Source organism: Pleurodeles waltl, chromosome 2_2, assembly GCF_031143425.1.
Source record: "Pleurodeles waltl isolate 20211129_DDA chromosome 2_2, aPleWal1.hap1.20221129, whole genome shotgun sequence".
NCBI lineage: Eukaryota > Metazoa > Chordata > Amphibia > Caudata > Salamandridae > Pleurodeles > Pleurodeles waltl.
Window position 1 is genome coordinate 678,091,249 of NC_090439.1, and position 18,171 is coordinate 678,109,419.

An 18,171-nucleotide genomic window follows, 5' to 3' on the forward strand; every position below is an offset into this window, starting at 1 on the left:
CGTGCGAGGACAAGACAGGCCGAGCTTGTTGTCTTTCCCCTTCTCCTTCCCCACAGCCCCCTCGACCCCCGCACTGGCGGGGAGAGAGGATGGAGGAAGAAACAGCCTTTAGAGGGAGGAAAAAAACTTGTGCATGAATGAGTGTCCCCCTGCTCCCCTCCCCCAGCCGCCCGGATTCTTGCATAAATTATGCCAGTTGTCCGGGTGACGTCAGGGCGGAGGGAGGAAGGAGAGGCGGGTGGGGTGAGCAGAAGCCGGAGGGGTGAGACGCGCGGGCACGCGTGCCTGGCCTGGGTGTCCTCCACAACGTGTGCGCGCGCGGCCCCCGGGGGAGCCCAGGCGTGCGAGAGCGCGCGCGGCCGCGAGCCAGAGCGCGAGAGTGCTGCGCGAGGGCTCTGCCTCTCTCTGGTGCCGGACGCGCTCGTGCTCGGGAACTATCGGATTAAACTTGGAGCGAGTGAGGTTACACAAAGGGGCCGGGCGGGCAGCAGGCACCGGCACCCGAGCGCGCACACCGGCACCGCAGCGCACAGAGGGGGGGCATTAGCCCGGGGACACGAGGGGCTGGAGCCCCGCGGCGAACAGGAACATGGAGCGCCGCGGAGGCGGCACGGGAGCCGCGACAGCAGGAAGTGAGCGCTCGGGCAGGATCCGTCGCACCGAGCCACACAGACACTGACCGGCGCCTGGTGAGTGCTGGGAGGCCCCACGAGGCTCGGGGAGACGGATGGCAGGTTCGGGGGGATCCAAGGAGACCAGCCCGACAGCGAGAGAGTTGTCAGGGGCGCTAAGGCACACCCCGGGGTCAAGGGGTGTCACAGGGGCACGAGCCGTGGCAGAGCGGACACCTCGCGGGTGGCACCGCCTGGAGCTGCCATTGCTCTCCCCCGTGACCCACTTGAGCCCTCGTGAATAATCCATCGGCCGTGTCTGCGCTCGGGTTACCCTCCTGGAGGGAGGCGGACCCGGGGTGAGGGCTGCCGGTGCACCTACACATCCGGTGTTGCGGGCCCCACGCGCTGCCCTTGTTGTTTTGTTAAATCCTAGAAGCAACCGAAAGTTGTGCTTGAGGGCCGCGGGCTGGGACGGGGACCCCGAGAGCCTGGCTGGGGCTCCCCACGAGGTCTCTGTTGTTGTGGAACAAGTTGAGCAAAGTGTGCGTCCTTGAGGGTGGAGGAGTGGGGGTGCTGCTGGAAGTTTAAAGGGACGAGGAGCCCTGCTAAATATCGGGTGGTTTTCCGTAGGGCTGAGGGTCTCTCTCTACCCGTAGCTTCACAGAACGAGCGGCTGTGCTCCACGACGAGTTTCTTACGAATGGTGGCCCCGTCTTGAGGTGATTGGGGCCCTTCTTCCACCGGGGGGGGGGGGGGGGGGGGTCAACCCACGTTCACCATTCAGGTGATTTCAGGCCATTAGTCACCTCTTCCTTAGTTTAAGTGGGGGAGGGGTTTGCTATCCTATGTGCGTTGATTGATCTGCCCTGTCCATCCGCTGCTCCCCCAGGGCAGGTACTAGCCGAGTGGCAGGAGCTACGGGCAGTAGCGATCGTATGAGAGGGGTAACAAACACCTTGCTAAGCGGATCCTCTTGCTAATCATGTCATGTTGGCCGCTTTCCTTGAACTGCTTCTCGCGAATCTCCCAAAGCAAGTGTTTATAACAATAGACAAAGGCAGAAATAAGCACGCAGCACTTGGCTTCTACCTTTTCCCAGTCGGACGCTTCTAAAAATAAAACAGTATATTTTCCTTCAGGGCTGACTCCACTGCGAGGTGACGGTCGTTATTTATTTAAAGTGGCTACCCAGAAGGAGCACTTTCAGATCGGTAATAGGACGATTTACTTTTTCGTTGGAGAAACCCATATATGTGTGTCGTATAGCTGAATATTGCCTGCCTCTAGACGGGAGGGGGGTCTCCGTTCAGCAGGGTCTCACTATATATCTTACTCACATATCTCCATCTCTCGCTCTGTACATCTGTGTGAAAACGTAAGATATAGCCACACAGGAAGCCAAAGGAAAATTCGCCTTTCTGATGTCTTGCTGTGTCTGAACGAGGGTATGTGTTTATTTCCTTGTACAACAGAAACTCTCAAACCCATAACCTAAAATGGCAGCTCTAATTTGACTGTGGCCCATTCATTGACGGCGATCACACAGGGCCTGGGGCACGCTGCTAGGTTCCGCAGTGAAAAGAAACTTTCAGGCCGTCCGCTGCCTGTATGATTGACGGATTTTCCTGTGTTTTCATTGGTAACAGCCCCTCGTGCTCTGGTAACGTGGCAATGGAAGCCACAGCCGTTCTGACATCTAAGCACGTCCAGGGGTAGATCGGTGTTGACGTACATTACTCTACTTGCGCTGCAGTCCCATCTTTGTTTTTTTTCTCCCTGAATACTGCATTTGTGCTTACAATGGGTAGGTTTATCATTAGTTTCAGTAAAACAATGCAGCTTCTCTACATTTACTCGACCATTGCCATTGGTACTGTTAATTTAAACAAGATATTAAATTGAATAGGAAAAAAATATTTAATTTGTCATGATTTGAAACCTCGTGTACGTGTTCTTGTTGTTTTGATAGTATACGTTAATTGATGGATGCAGGGGCACTGATTTTCAGAAGTAGCTGAAAAAATAATGTCTTTCAGCTGTGACACAGTTTAAATTTGACCAGTCAGGCCTGTATTATGCTTTTGTGTACTGGTGAATTACATTGATATCTGTGAAGCACTCTTTGATTTAAATATCCCCTTTCACCAAACCTAGCAACTTTGTATCTGTTTTCAGAAGATTGTAGATGATGAACACAGTTATATTTTCTTTTGTTGAGTAATGTACTGCACAATAACTAATTTCATATCCGAAATGCTTCACATCTGTTCATGGCACTATACATACAACATACTTTGATCAATATTTTTGCATCTAGTAGTGACATGAAAATGTTTCTCTAAGGTGCTGGAACACATCCTGCCTAGTTTACAAAGGCAACAGGTTTTCAAGGAGTGTATTGATTTCTATGCCTATTCCCAGTGGAATAAGTTTGGCTGCCCGTCTCCATTTATCAGTTAGTAGATGATTCAGAAGTCTTTTCCTTTGCACGTTACAAGAATTGGCATCCAGTTGCATTAATGGGTTTTTATGTTACGTTATGAGGGTAGCTTGAATTTAAGTACTGCTGGAAGCCCTGATGCATGTTTGTTGTTTTGCTTTCATATTGTCGGTGTTTGTTCTTCATTGGTCCAAAAGCATCGAAGGAATAGCCAAGATGATGTGTGCAACGTAGAGCATTGGGCTCTAGTTGTCACAGAGGTTTAAATAGTCTGTAGTTTTGGTAGTTCGCTGTATCTGTCGATACCCTCCATTGTCTAGTAAGTGGAGAACGTTTTCCTTATTGATGGTCGGGTAACTGTAAGTCTTGTCCCTCTAGCTGGGGTTGACGGAAAACACTTTTTGTTAATCGTAAATCTACAAGCTGTAGAAAGGTTCCTTCAGTATGTACCAGTTAATGAATGACCAGTAACGCCCTCTGGACATGTAATATTTTCATAGATGTTCCTACAGAAAAGCCACAAGAGCATGTTCAACTGAAATGTGCATTAGTTCATTTTAGTTTTTTTTTCCCCGCGATAAAAAAAATCCTATTGTAGTTTCCTACACATTATGATTTTTAGGGTTAATTAAACTTGGGCAACCCACTTTATCAAACCTTTCTCTATTGTAGATTTTGAGGCTGCCACGGTTCGGTTGTCGAAGCAAAAACCTACTAAATACCAGCAGAATTAGGACAGAGTGTTATATTTATATGTCATGATACCCTGCCATTGACGCTGGCGATTCTCCCGGGACACAAGTTGCGTTGGTGTGCATCTTGCTCTGTCAAGTTAGCATCTTGGTAATTAGGTCCGCAGATACCTTATGTGAATTGTACTTGAAATGAGTTTGGCAAAACGGGATAAGAATCCCGCCTACAGTGATGATGTGCTTCCTAGAACTCTGGTGGTTACAAAGGTGCATAAGTATTTTTGTATGCCTCTGGGTCTGTATGTTCTTGTACTGTTTGAATTCTCTGCGTTAAACCTTTGCACAGACGCACTGTTTATTCGTTCATATTTCTTATGAACGAGGGTAAGCAGTGGCCAGCAAAAATTGTACTCACTGAGAACTGGTTTCGTAGAGGTTATTAAATAGAAATGAAATGCAAGATTTGAGCACAAGAGACAGGAAGTGTAGTGTGGTGGTGGAATTGAAAGTTGACATTGGTCAGCACTGGCGGGCTCCTAACGACAGTTTAGTCAGCAGTCTTCAGCTGTTTTATAATACTTAATTATGGCATTAATATTGCTTGCTTCATCTGTTTGGGAATAGAAGGGGTGAGATTCAGATTAATCTGAATGGTTTTTGGATAACGAATTCCAGAAACAAACACAGTTTGAATATAAAAATAACCAGAAAGGTGAAACAAATACCGGAGATAAACCAAGCAGTAATCATTCTCCTACACATCGCTCTAAGAAAGCAGGCAATCGGTTTGCAGCTGTTTAGAACCATATCTTCTAGTCTCTAATGAAAAAGTACATCTATATTGTGACGAACATAGTACCTGGACGTTGCCCTCTCTGTTATTCGGATGAATTGCATTATTAAATGAAAAGGCGAAACTCAACCACCAAACACTAATCAACCAATTGCAGCCACAAATGTAGTACTGTACGTAGTGTTGACGTTCGTATAACACATTGTCTGGTAACACTCCTGAGATTCTGCCCTGCATTTTGTGGCTAAATTACATAACAAAAACCAGCTCAGATGATTAACTTTTTTAGTATTTAGGGAAGGGATTAGCCTGGTTAGATGGCAGAACTTAGTAGATACTCTGCAGCTACTATTTCCTAAGCTGTTCATTAATTGCTGGTCTTTCTGGGCCAGGGTTTAAATGTCCTTGTTCACCTTCTTTGGTCATGTTTTCAGTGCTGTTTTTTGTGTGTTGAAACGGGGCCATTTTATTCCTTAAACACGTAAAGATTAGAAGTTTTTTAAAGTTTTGTGTGTGTGTGTGTTTTTTTTAATTTTTTTTAATCAAGTGGCAACATTCAGTGTTTGGGTCCCTTTGAGTAATTAATTGGTATAAACTGTGACACCTGCAGCACTAAATATTTTCCTGTCATGCACCACTGATTTCATTAATTGGAAGTCTTGCTATATACATTTGTACCGTCCAAGATACTTATTTATTTTCCTGTATTTTCATACTGATTTCTCTGCTGCTTTAATGTGTGTTCGGAGGAGCCAAATACTCTTTTTTCTTTTTTTTTTTTTCTTTCTTTTTTTTTCTTTTTTCAGAGGATATCCTTTATAAACAGTTCCAGGGGGAGATGACTTAGAAGGGTGATGTGGCATCGAAGTTATTGGGAAACTGCTATGGAAAAATGAATTGTTTAACAATGACGAGCAAGCCCTGTGCTTAGCTGTTTCAACAAAAGCCTGTTGGCCTATCTGGTTCATATAGTTAGACAATAATAGCTGTATTTGTTGGGCACAATCAAATAATCCAAAATACATTAACAAGGTTCACTCCTTTTTATTGGAAATGTAGGTATTTACTGTATACACAGTATTTTCTCTCTCATTAACTTTATACATAGTCATTACCAAGGACGGCAATTAACAAAATATGGCTAACTCCGTGTCATTCTTTTGTTGTGGAGCCAGCTTGAGAACTTTCAGCCTACACATGTTTCGAATCAGTTTACCATTTTGTTTCAGCCCTGAAGAAGCAGCAAACTGATTTATATTTGGGAATTCTATTCCTGGGGCTGAACTAAACCATTGATTTTAAAAATACCTAAACATCATAACATAGACTCTTACTGGTGCACAGCATTCATTGTCAATAACACACATTTTACAGCCACTTTGCCTAAAAACTATTTTCTACACAGATTAAAATTTAGTTACCGTAACCATACCCTAAGAACATTTTAAGCCCCACAACATAAGTACAGAGACTATTAAACGGTGGTTGACACAGCTCTCGCTGGTGATTACACTGACCTAGTTATCCATGTCTTTCTAATATTAAACAGAAAGGTTTCCTAATGAGCTTTAGTTCATATGCTATCTGTGGACAGTTTCTACTATGTAAATTACAAACTTTTTTCCCACAGTACTCCGAATCAATGAGAAACAACGCATTCCATATAAATACTGAGCTCAAAATTTGGATTTCCAAGTATTTCCACAAAAATGTTATTTCTCGCGTTTACCTCATAGTAAGATGAAGTGAGCATGGATCAAAAACAGATTATAGGTTATGCTCAAGACATGTAAACAAATGTGACCTGAAAACTGATGTATATAAATTTATTAGTATCTTAAAACTGAAAGTTGTTTTGCGACAGAACGTCTAATTAAAGTCAAGTCTACTCCTAACCTTTCCCACATAACCATTCAGGACTTGTGTGAAAAACTACTACTAATAAGTATATCCGAACCTACTACCCCAGATATGGAAAACTTGTTTCAGAAAATGTGAATTGTTGAAGATAGAGAACAGTCAGTCTAAAAATCCAATTTTTGTCTTGGCTTTGCTCAAAGACAATGTCATAGATGTGTTCTTTGACTTAATGTTGTATTAAATTGATTGCATGTCACACACAATACTAGGGACAATAAGCTCACAATAAACCAGAAAAAATCACTTTTTGTTGAAGGATGATGTCAATATATTTATACGTCAGGTTGACAAAGGGGAAATGTGGTTGTATTGAATTTTAGAGATTATGAAGCTCTTAAATGTCTGTAAACACTAACTATAAGAAATGTGAAGGGATCAAGTATAGTACTATTGAATTACAGGCATCCACTCCTTTGAAGAAAATAAATATTAGAATCTGGGATTTCTAGAATTAGAAGAACTACAGTACCTGGATAATAAAAAGTCCAATACACCCATCATCTATTTTCTACCTAAACTGCACAATGGGGCAATAAACCACGTTCCCAGTCCATGATATCTGGCATGAGATTAGTGACAGAAGGTTGATCAGTATTTGGCCCCATTGGTGACTAATCTAGCATTGATCCTGAAAGACACAGTACTTTTACTACAAAAAGTACAAGGCGTTCCTTAGGATAGAGATTTTTTTTTTTAATCAATGGTTTAGTTCAATACCAGGACTAAAATTCCTAAACATAACTTAGTTTACCATTTTGTTTCAGCCCTGAAGAAGCGGCAAACTTTGCTGCGAAACACATGTTGCCTGAAAATGGTCAAGTTAGCTTCCCAAAAAAGTGACACTGAGTTAGCCATATTTTCTTAATTGCTGCCTTTGTTAATGACTAATTATATATATATATATATATATATATATATATTAATAAAATACAGTGTACACAGTATAGACCTACATTTACAATAGAAGCTGTGAACCTTTTTGATGTATTTTGGATTATTTGAATGCACCAAACAAATAGTTATTCCCTGTGTGAAAGATGACCTTCTGGGAAGACGTATCAAACATTTAGTCTGTGCAGTAGTCTTAGCATCACAGTACCACCTACTGTCTGTTTCCCGCTAATGATTGTGCCCATTAACCATTCTTGTATGTGAAAGAAGCTTTTTAAACACAAAAATAGGGCTTTTTCCAATGTATTTTGTTTCCCATTAAAACATGGCTACTTTTTATTGGTAGAATAAAATATGCAATTTCTTTTCTTATTTCTAAAATAGTTAGCACTCCGACTTTCTCGCCCCACAAATCATGCTTATTTTTGTTTTTTATTTTTTTAGTTCTATATGTGAAACAAATGAGTTACAAATTTGGGTTACAACTTGTGTTTGAGAGCAGAGATGTTTTACCTCGGTATGCACAGTATGTCTATTCACTGTGTTCTTAGAACTTAGTTTGGAATCTTTGGCGGTTAATTGGAGGATCCTGAGCAGCTGGCAGTGTTGTTGTTGGTTGGTGTTTCAGTGTTGGCATAACACTGATTTTATTTTGAGTTATTTTGCCTTGTACCTTTTTATGTTACAAGATTGGTGGTTTCTTCTTCTTTCCTTTTGTTTCTTTTCTTTGTACCAGTTACAACTCTTACTGGTGTTGTCGTCTTTTGTGAATTGTGATACAGGATACTAGTGTCACTCTTGGTGATCCGGGCTAGAGGGTATATGTATCCTTTTTTCAGTGATAAAGCGTGAACAGTGAGTTAGGGCCACATGTACAAATATTTGGAATTGCGATTGCCTAATTGCAAAATTCCATGCGAATCGTAATTCCAAATGTTAGAAACTGCATTGAGTTTCTTTTGCGATTCCCGAGGTGGGAGGGGTCGCAAACAGACCCACCCCATTAATATTAATGGGGTAGGTTGCAATTTGCGAACCAAGGGAAATCACAAAAATCGCAGGGATGGTGGTCTGCTGGTGTTCGCAAACCACCATGGTGGTGATCACTTTTAAATAAAGCAGTGCTTTTTATTTTTATTTAATAAATAGACGCAGCCCTTTTTCCTTAAAGGAAAATGGGCTGTGGAAAGAAAAGAGGGGGGGGGGGGGGGAAGAAGAATTTCAGTTTCATTTTTGAAGAATAGGCAGTGGGACCACTGCCTGCTCTTAAAAAAAAAAAAAAAAAAAAAAAAAAAAAAAAAAAAACGTTTTTGCATGCATTCACAACCCTTCCCCTTTGCTACTGGGCTAGCATCGATTTGAAATTGATGCTAACTGCAATTGTTTTGTGACTGCATTCACGGTCTGAAAACAATCGTACATACCATTTTTATTTGGTATTAGGAAGGGATGCCCTTAACACTCCCTACCTCCAAATTGCAAAACCCAGATTGCGATTTAGTAACAAGTTACCGAATTGCAGGTTGGGCTATGTACATCCCAAAAAGCATTTTTCTAGTGGCAAACGGGACAATTCTGCCAATAGGCCCATTTGCGACCAGAAAAAAGCTTTGTACATATAGCTCTTTAGTCCGTTGAGGTGAAATTGGGGCACTGAACTCGACCACTTTTTCCTTTTTGTTTTCTGTCTTCGCCTTCCAACTTGTCTTGGTGCCAAATGTCTTCACAGTTACTCGTTTGCTCTGCCTCAACCATTTTGCCCTACTGGTGGTGAACCATGTATGAAATGGGTAGAATAGAAGTACTACTTTCTTAATTACCTAGTGACGATTGATGAGGATGGGAAAATGTCAGCTGATCAAAAGAAAATTATATATATTTTTATATTCAAAAGGACTAAAAGACTATGAGCATATGTTAAAGATGAGGAGGGGGCACCGTGTATAAGAATGCTATTAGTGATTTCAATAGTTACTTTGCTCCCAATGTGTGTCAGTATTATTAGGTATACATTTTTCCAAAAGAAGTTTAACGGGGCATAATTCTAAAGTATGTAGGAAGAAACAATGATAGAAACCACAATTAAATGTACTGAAGATGGCAGGTTGACTGAGGAGAACAATCCGATACATAATATTACTGATTGCCAAGAGTCTTTTATAATAAACGTAAGTGGGCAAGATTTAAAAGGAAGAAAACACTGTACCGCATGTATTGGAGGAGTCATTGGCATGTATGCCGATTCTGAATCTCCATATACTGTTTTTTTAATGGAGAAGCTTGGCACAACTTGTTAAAAAAGAAGTTGGGTGAAGGGGTAAAATAAACCGAAATCCCTGAAAGTTACTAAGGGGGAGAGAATAGAGTTGCTGGGTATAGAACATTTATTGTTTTAAGGTTCTTGAATCTGAAAACCAAACTGTAGAAGTTATACATCAGTAAGAAAGGCCCCCTCAGTGCTCGTATGCATGACCTGGGAAACTTGCATATGGTGTTGATCCCAAACTTATCCTGATCCAGTTATGATTGTGGATGAGAGTGAATGTACAGGTAACATTATGCTTAATTTCCTAACGTCTTCAGTGGTCAGATTGGTAACTTAATTGATTTTCAACACGTTTTGAAGTGCAATTTCAAAGACTCACAAAGTAAGGAATATTCCTGTTCTCTTGAAGGAGGAAGTTAAGAAAGAACTGGAAACATTAGTCTTCTGAGTGGATATTTTCTGTGTTAGTAGCAAGGTATAGTAATGGTAAGAAGAATTTGCATAGATTTATGCCATTTGAGTAACAACATTGTGGTTGATCAAATTATTTCTTTCAAAAAATTCAGAAATATTAGCTTTCAACATTAGATCTGTCAGTAGCTTACCACCAAATTTCACTGCTTGAAGGAAGCAAACAGTACACCACTTTTATCATCCCTGTAGGATGTTACTAGTATGAGGATTTCATTCCGATTAGCATCACCGGCCACCGTTTTTCTAAGATTGCTATACCAGTTAAGAAAAATGAAAAATGGCAACAGTTTTCAAGATGACATCGTCATTTTTTTAAAGAATAAGGAGTAACATGATATCTCATAGAAGGTATTGAACAAGGAGCTAACAGTTGAATATTCAAAACATAAACTTGCTGTGCAGTCTGTTACTTATTTGGTACATGTGCTGTATAAGTAGGGTATTAAGCCCAAACCTTCCTTGGTGGAAACTATACTCAAAGCCCTTGCACACTTGAATAAAGATGCAATACAGTCTTTTTTAGTTTATCTGGCTATGATGCCAAATATGTAAAAAAAAAAAAAGTTTGCACCTTTTTAATCTAATATTAAACAAATAATAAAGAACAAATCTAAATTTGTTTAGAGTAAGAAATATGGGAACATTTTATGATTGTGACTAGAAAACTAATGCCCCAACTTTGAATAGTTTTGATCCTGGGTTGTTGAGAATTGTAACAGATGCCAGTAATAAGGCTTAGGTGGTGTCCTAAAGCAGAAGATCAGGGATGAGAAGGAAATCACCATAGTGTTTGCCTAATATGCCCTGACCCTGGCTGAGTAGAAGTACTCTGAAATTAAGCAAGAGACTTCAGCTTTTATGTGGGCACTGGGACATTTCAGGCCAATCTTAAGGGGTAAACAACGTGCACTACATCGGACCACAAACTTTTGGTGAAAATTCTAACCACTGAGGGTATGATTAAGGCCTCGACACGAATTGCTAGAATGTCCTTGAGGTTGCAAGAATTAATTGTGTATAATATGTTCTAGGAAGGAAGAATGTGACGCAGACTTTTATTTTTTATCTAGAATGCCTTCAGACATTACAGAAACCATGGAGAATGATTGGGAATACTTTAATATTGCTTTAATACATACTCAGTGTATGCCTGCTATTAATGATAAAAAATGTGAAGAAGACTATATGAAAGATTACATTTTGCGTAAGATTATCCTTCATGTGTTATATAGTTGGCCGAATCTGTGTGCGCTGAGACCCACCATGAAATGTTTGAAGTTGGAAATTGACAGTGAATGGGTTTTGACTGAAATGAGGGTATAAGGTGGTACCCCATATATCTTAAATTAACATGATTGATGTGTCATGAAGGACATTATGGTATTAAGACAAAACAAGATTTTAAGAAATGGTTTTGGTGGCCTGGGGATGCATGTGAATATAGAGTTGTTAGTAAGGATATGTACGGTTTGTGCCAATGGTGATAAATCCTTGGCTACCTTGACCGAATGTGTGTGAACCAATGGCTCCTAAGAAATTGTGGGATACTGCAGTATTCGACATTTTGGGTACAGCAGGATCTCAATCCAAGTAAATCATTGCACTCACAGATGCTTTTTTTCAAAATGGCCTGTGGTCAAAGTAGTTAGTAAAATTGATATTGATACTTTTGTAAACTTCATAAACCGTGTTTGGCAATGAGGGGATAATTGCACGTGTCATAAATGATACTTGGGTAAAGTTTAGCATTATTAGTAGGGATTGAACACAATACCACATCTCTCAATAATCCCAGTTGAAATGACATGATAGAGCAATTTAATTGGAGTTCAAAGTTGCCTTTCATCTTGCTAATAGTGATGAGAATTGGGAACAAGTGCAACAAAAACAGTGTGGACTTAAAGGACTTTGGTCAGTAGTGTCCTAAGTGTTACCCCATATGAAGTTATGCATGGTTGACATGTGAGATCTGCAAGTCATTCTGATTGGTTGGTGGACTTAATAGTAAGGTATCTGTGGACATGGTATGAAAAAGTTTATTAATGCTCCCAACAATATAAGGAGCAGTGCAATTCTTGGAGAGGCTCTGCATCAGTGACTGCCGGTAGGAATGTGAGTAAAATTAAAGAAACAGTCGAAGGGACATTGAGGAAAGTCAGTACTGCTCCTATAAACATTATCTAAACCCTTTGTTATGCTGTTTCAGCTAAGTGATGGAAAGGTGTGCAATCTGAAAACAACAACCTTAAAAGATGACACTAATGTGTATAAGAGGAGCAGTACTAATAGGAAGTATGTGGAGTGGGATGAACTGGAGAAAAGTGAACTGCAGATACATCTAAGGAATGAGGAAGTTATTGAGGAATCGGGTGGGGATGCTAAGATGTGTGATGAACGAACAAGACCCCTTTATAGGGGATAACGTAAATGAGGCAGGTAACAACAAAAGACTGAAGTGTGAACCAATTTAGCTTGCTGATTATATATGTGAATAAGGGAGAGGTGTTTGTTCTGAAATGTTAGTTTGCGCCCAAACTTTTGTTTGTTTTGGGTCCACACCTATCCATTGTTACTTGTATTCTTGTACTGTATGTTGTAATGCTATTACACTGAGTATATTATTGTTTCTAATGTATGCATTTTTGTATTGTTTTTAATTTGTAAAAGAGAGATGTTTTAGTTTTAACTGAGTATGTATAATATGTGTGTTCTTTTTCTATTGTTCGTGGGCCTGCTTGTTGCAGTTACTATTAGGAGTGGTGATCACTTGTTAGCAGATTCTGCATGTGTTTGACATGAATGCAGCTGGTATTTTGTAAGTATATTGCTAGGAGACCTTACAGATAACAGACATGTAAGTGCCTTTGTTCAGTGACAGTACTTTTAATAACTGAACGCCTTTGGTTATACTATGGGACGAAATACAAGAAACATAACTTTTCTCAGAAGTGGGTATTATTACACTTCACAAACATCAACCGTATTTTTTCTTATGATTAGACTAACTAAATGGTATTTTGTTACTTACTGTAACTTCATGAAATATTTTGTATGTCATTTCTTGCTTTTCTATTTCATGTTGGTAGACTTGCAGTGCCTAAGTCTTTACATACAACTTTTTGTTCACAATAGGATGCTTTGGATAACGTTGTTTACTTTTCACAAGCATATACGTTTTCTTTTGTTTCTTTTTGTTTGTGTACTGAGTGACCAACATTTTTTCGGCTATGTGTAGTATGTATGCAGGAGCTCTAGAGGGGGTTTATTTTTTTTAATTTTTTATTTTCCCCATTTTGGGCACCAATTTGTTTTTTCTTTTTTTACCTTTAGTATAACTTGAGTTATTGCTACAGTATACACATAATGCAAACTATATTTTTGATTCTGATTGATCTGGGATTAATCGTCTTAGAATATTGGAACATCGTACATAAAGAGGTTGAGTATATCTATTGTGCTGGAAACAGTTGTTACTACAAAACATTGAGTAATCAGCTGATGATGGTGTCACGTGTTGTCTCGCTCTTTGTTTATACTGGTATCATTTCTGGTTTGCCTATAAGGTTTGATTCCTCTCCAGGTAAGTTTTAAATGGCAGCCAAGATGGGGCTACATTTATATGATCTACCAAAAAAGGATTGCTGATCAAATTTTTCCACAGCACGTATATTCCAGGTCTTACTCCACCACATAATACAGGAGGGGCGATTTGGTGGCTTCAGACCTGTGCTGGTGCCTCTCTGTCTGCCAGTAGTAAGTGCAAAATGAATTTGCCTGTTAGTATATTCTCAATAACAAAACAATTCTCTTCTTCGTCACCCAGTAGTTCTGTCAGCAGTTGCAAAGCCAGAGTAGTTTCCACTATGTGTCTGATGTGAGATTCCTTCCGTCCAATACGTCTAGGCATGTGCACAGAACCACCACATGTAGAAAACCGTTCCTATCCTCGCTATTCTTCCAGCATGCATCATGGCTGACAAATACAGCATGTAATCAAATCTGGGACACATAGCGCCTTGTTAATAATTAATACACATTGAAGACTGCATATTAATGAAGTAGCTGCCCTCTGCCAAATTCGACCGCAGGTCTCTCTCTTCAAATCCACCACCACCCTGCCTAAAATCTGTCACACACTGGAGGGGTGTACTTATATTCAGCCGTAGATGTTACATTGGCTATCAACCGCTGAATCAGCGTTATCCCTTTTTTGTTTGCTCGTTTGTAAACCGTTTCTAGAGGGTTTTTTCTCTGCCCAGGAACTCACCTAGTTTAGGAGTTGTTAGTTGGGCGTTATCTTTCCCTGCTCAAGCCTATGCTAGCTTGTATGTTGTCCCTGGTATTAAGCCCGCATTTGAAAAAGAACTCTCCAGTTAAGGTGGATTGTTTTTGTTCCAACCTCTAAATCATGGGGACAGGAATTCTCTATGAGAAATCGGGGTTATGTACTGTTGGTGGCACTGGCGAGGGAAACGTTGTAGAGCCGTCTTTGTGTGTGTTGCCTAGCAATATAAAGATTCAATCTAAGTGATCCCATCCTTGGTCTTGCCCTATGTGATAACCATAATATGTTTTTTTAAATGAACTGGGGGAGAGATGCTGCTAAAATTTGGTCCATTCTTTTGTTCCCCCAGGTTATGGTTTTAATCCAGTGCAGGGCAAACGCGGGTTGCTTGGATATAAACCCTGATGTTTGGAAATGTCAGCCTATTTCCGAGGTGCTCTGAATTAGTGTGGCCATTTATACTTTTTTATGTTTGGGAGGTGGGGGGACGGCTCCATCCTTCCATCCAAAGGATGTTAATTTCTTCTGCATTGTCTGTGGGTACCACATGAACCCCAAATGGTAGAGTTTGTATAACTGACATGGCAGAAAACTAATCTTTTACACATTATCCTACTGAACCAAGATATTTTTGAGTTTGCCCCGCTAGTAAAGGGCCTTTATATAGAACCTACAACAGTGGAAGGATAGTACTCTGATATGCGCTATATTGTATGGTAAATTAATACCTAAGTTTCCAGTGGGTCCCTATGTCCAAGCGAAGCCATTGTTCTTCAGTGCTTGTGGGCTACTGGTCATTTAACTGCAATCACCATTCCATATAATTTTATTTAATTGTTTTTAAAAAACTATTAAATGCATAGTTCTCTGACCCTTCCACGAGGGTAACCACCACACTGTTATCTCTGGCATGACCATCCTGTACCAATCCAGACTGTTAAGGGGAAATACAATCAAGCCACACTGTATACAAGGGTGTAAATTGTATCGAAATTTTCACATCTGTATTTAAGAGGACAGTGGGACTGTATGAGGAGCAACCTAAAGGTTACTTCAGGTTCCACCATTAAGGTGGATTACTATTTCAACATTGTATCTGTGAATCTTCCACGTCCCTCATTTTTGGTGTGTGGTTCTTGTTTCTTATTAGCTTGAACTTGTAGGCCAACAGTCTTTCCACTTTATCTCCCTTTTCGTGATGATTATTTTATGAATACGTTTCTTGGTGGCAACGTATATCAATTGCTGTCCCAGCTCGCCCCTCACTGTGCTCATCTCTATACATTCTTAGTGAGTTCTCACTTTTATGTATGACTGTTAAACGTTTTAAATCTGTATCAAGTTTCTGCTTTCTTATTCATTCTATATCGTTGTATTGAGATTAACTACTGTTATGACTGCCTTTATTGCATCCTAGGCTGCATCCCAACGCACGTCTCATCATTTTTGTGAACATCATGCTCTATGCCTCCCTAATGTTTTCCTTCACCACTGGGTCCATTAAAGCCAACTTGTTGGCCAGTCATGGATTGTGTAACGGTGTCTTTGGTACAAATGAGTGAACGGTCGGCCATAATGCTGCATGATCTGATACGATTTTAGGTTTTATTTCTGTCAACATGATTTATGGCAGTCTCTTGGAGTTAGAAAGACGTCAGTGTGGGTGTACGACATGTACATTGGAGTAGAATGTATGGTCTTGATTTTCAAGGTGCTGCTGCCTCCATACATCTCCCGGGTCTAGATAAAATAATGTCTTGCATTAGAGAAACTGGAGCCTTTGGGCGTGTGGGTATTATTTGCGATGTTTCTTCTGCTGGCTGAAGGACCCCTTTGAAATCCCCACCTATAACTACACAGCCTTTAGAAAGATGGCTACTATGAGTAGAGGATTAACATAAAATTATTTTGTGTGTGTGTATATGTGTGTGTATATATATATATATATATATGTGTGTGTGTATGTATATAATCACACACGTTTTTGGCAACCTAACATTCCACAGAGACCAATACATCTGCCCTTTTAAGCTGTACATTTCTAGTCCTATTCATATGCTAGCCCCCACCTCCTCAATATTGCCATCGTTTTTACCTTCGTGTAAATTGTGGCATGTAACTGAGACAGGGGCGAATAAGACCACAGTCGTGGCACATTACAAATCAACAGATTGATTCAGGGAGTTAAGGTGTGGACATACAGGGTGATTATTGATATTATATTCATTTACCTATCCTTACCAACTTTTTAACTTCTGGAGCCCACTGAACCAGTCATGATACACCAGTGTTTTTGACTGCCAAAGCTACTGGTTCCATACATGTTTTACTCTGTCACGTTTAATCATACTTGAATGTCTGTTGTTGCATATCTCTGCCTGCTTCGAGAATAGGGTAACTAAACATAAACGCAGCATAACAGATCGTGGTATAAGAATCTCCAATATATAATACAGCAATAACATAGCTGTCAGGAATATCTGGTTCAGAACGTCCTGCAGTGTTTCGAGGGGCTGACTATGGTATAGGGCACTGAGATCCCACTGGCTTCTTTGGAACCAAAGGTGAACAGACCATCCCCCCCCAACAATAAGAGCCATTGTTGAATTAAGAACTTGCCGGAAATGAAGTCGCTGACAGTGTGTGCATTTGAGAAGAAGAATGTAAGCCTGAAAGACTTCTTGTTCATTGGATAGGTACATCAGCATGGGTGCGCTGACTTTAAACTCTGCATTGTGAGCTGAATCCTCTTCCGATGTTGCCAATCTATTATTGTGCAGCTGTCACATTCTTTTTATGCCTTTATGGGCTTTATCTGTTTTTGGGGAGCGTCTGTTTCCTTTGGCATCCCTCCTTCCCATAGAGGTGAGTTCTTGATGTGTGTGGCTTCTCTGCTATCATAGAGGCCCAGGGTATCTCTTGCCTCTGTCACCTTCCGTTCCCACAAGCTTTGTGCCCTTAAATGTGAAGTATAAACAGAATGGGGAAACCCCGCCTCTTGGTGATGCCCCCTCATTTCAGGACGGTAGTAATATCTTTGAAATCCTTTCATTTCCCCCAAAGTAGACTGCTTGATACAAAGGATGGCCTTTTAGTTCTCTCCTGGGCAGCTGCCAGAATAGTTTCTTTATTTTTAAAGTCATGTACCTTAGTTAACACCTCCAATGTTAGATTTCTCTTTTGCTGCAACACGGAAAACACTTTGAACATAATCGAGATGTATGTCCTCTGGGCCTGCCTTTAGGAATAAATGGTTTTTGAGATCCTTGTTGGCCACCTCAGTAGTGATTTCTCTGATGTGAACATTGTTCCTCTTTGAATATACATCACTCTTTTCGTCGGTTGGGTCTCTAGAATATTCAAATTCTATGTGAGTCTTTACTGCTTGTATGGAGTTCCAATGCTGTTTTCCTCCTGATCAAGATTCCATTCTTTGGTGAGATCAGATTCTGACATGGTCCTGTTACTATCCTAATGCAGAGATAATATCTCCTTATGGAATTCTGTTAAGATTACCTGGATATCTCCTTTAGTGGCTGACACGGAAGAGTAGAGTCAGCCCCACCTCAATGAATAATGGTCTTCTCGACTGTGTTTATATCTGATCTTTGGGAGTATAGCATATCCATATTGAGATCTGCTTGACTGTCCTAGTTTTGCTAGCTGCCACCTTTTACAGTATTAATCTGACCTCCATATGACGTGTTCAGCAGGATGAGGTGCTTGAGGTTTGTTTAGTGAGATAAGCTTTGTAGAAACTTCTTGTCCTGACAGCACTGTCCTCCAGGTTCAGCAA

General features: G+C 40.5%; 1 protein-coding gene across 3 annotated transcripts in view; it reads left to right on the forward strand.

Moving 5' to 3' along the window:
- The first annotated feature begins 231 nt into the window (after positions 1-231).
- CHD7 (chromodomain helicase DNA binding protein 7) overlaps positions 232-18,171 on the forward strand; it is a 552,230-nt gene continuing 534,290 nt past the window's right edge. For all 3 annotated transcript variants that reach the window (XM_069220233.1, XM_069220235.1, XM_069220234.1), the window contains exon 1: positions 232-689. The gene's annotated coding sequence lies outside the window, so the exon portion shown is untranslated. The remainder of the gene's footprint in view (positions 690-18,171) is intronic.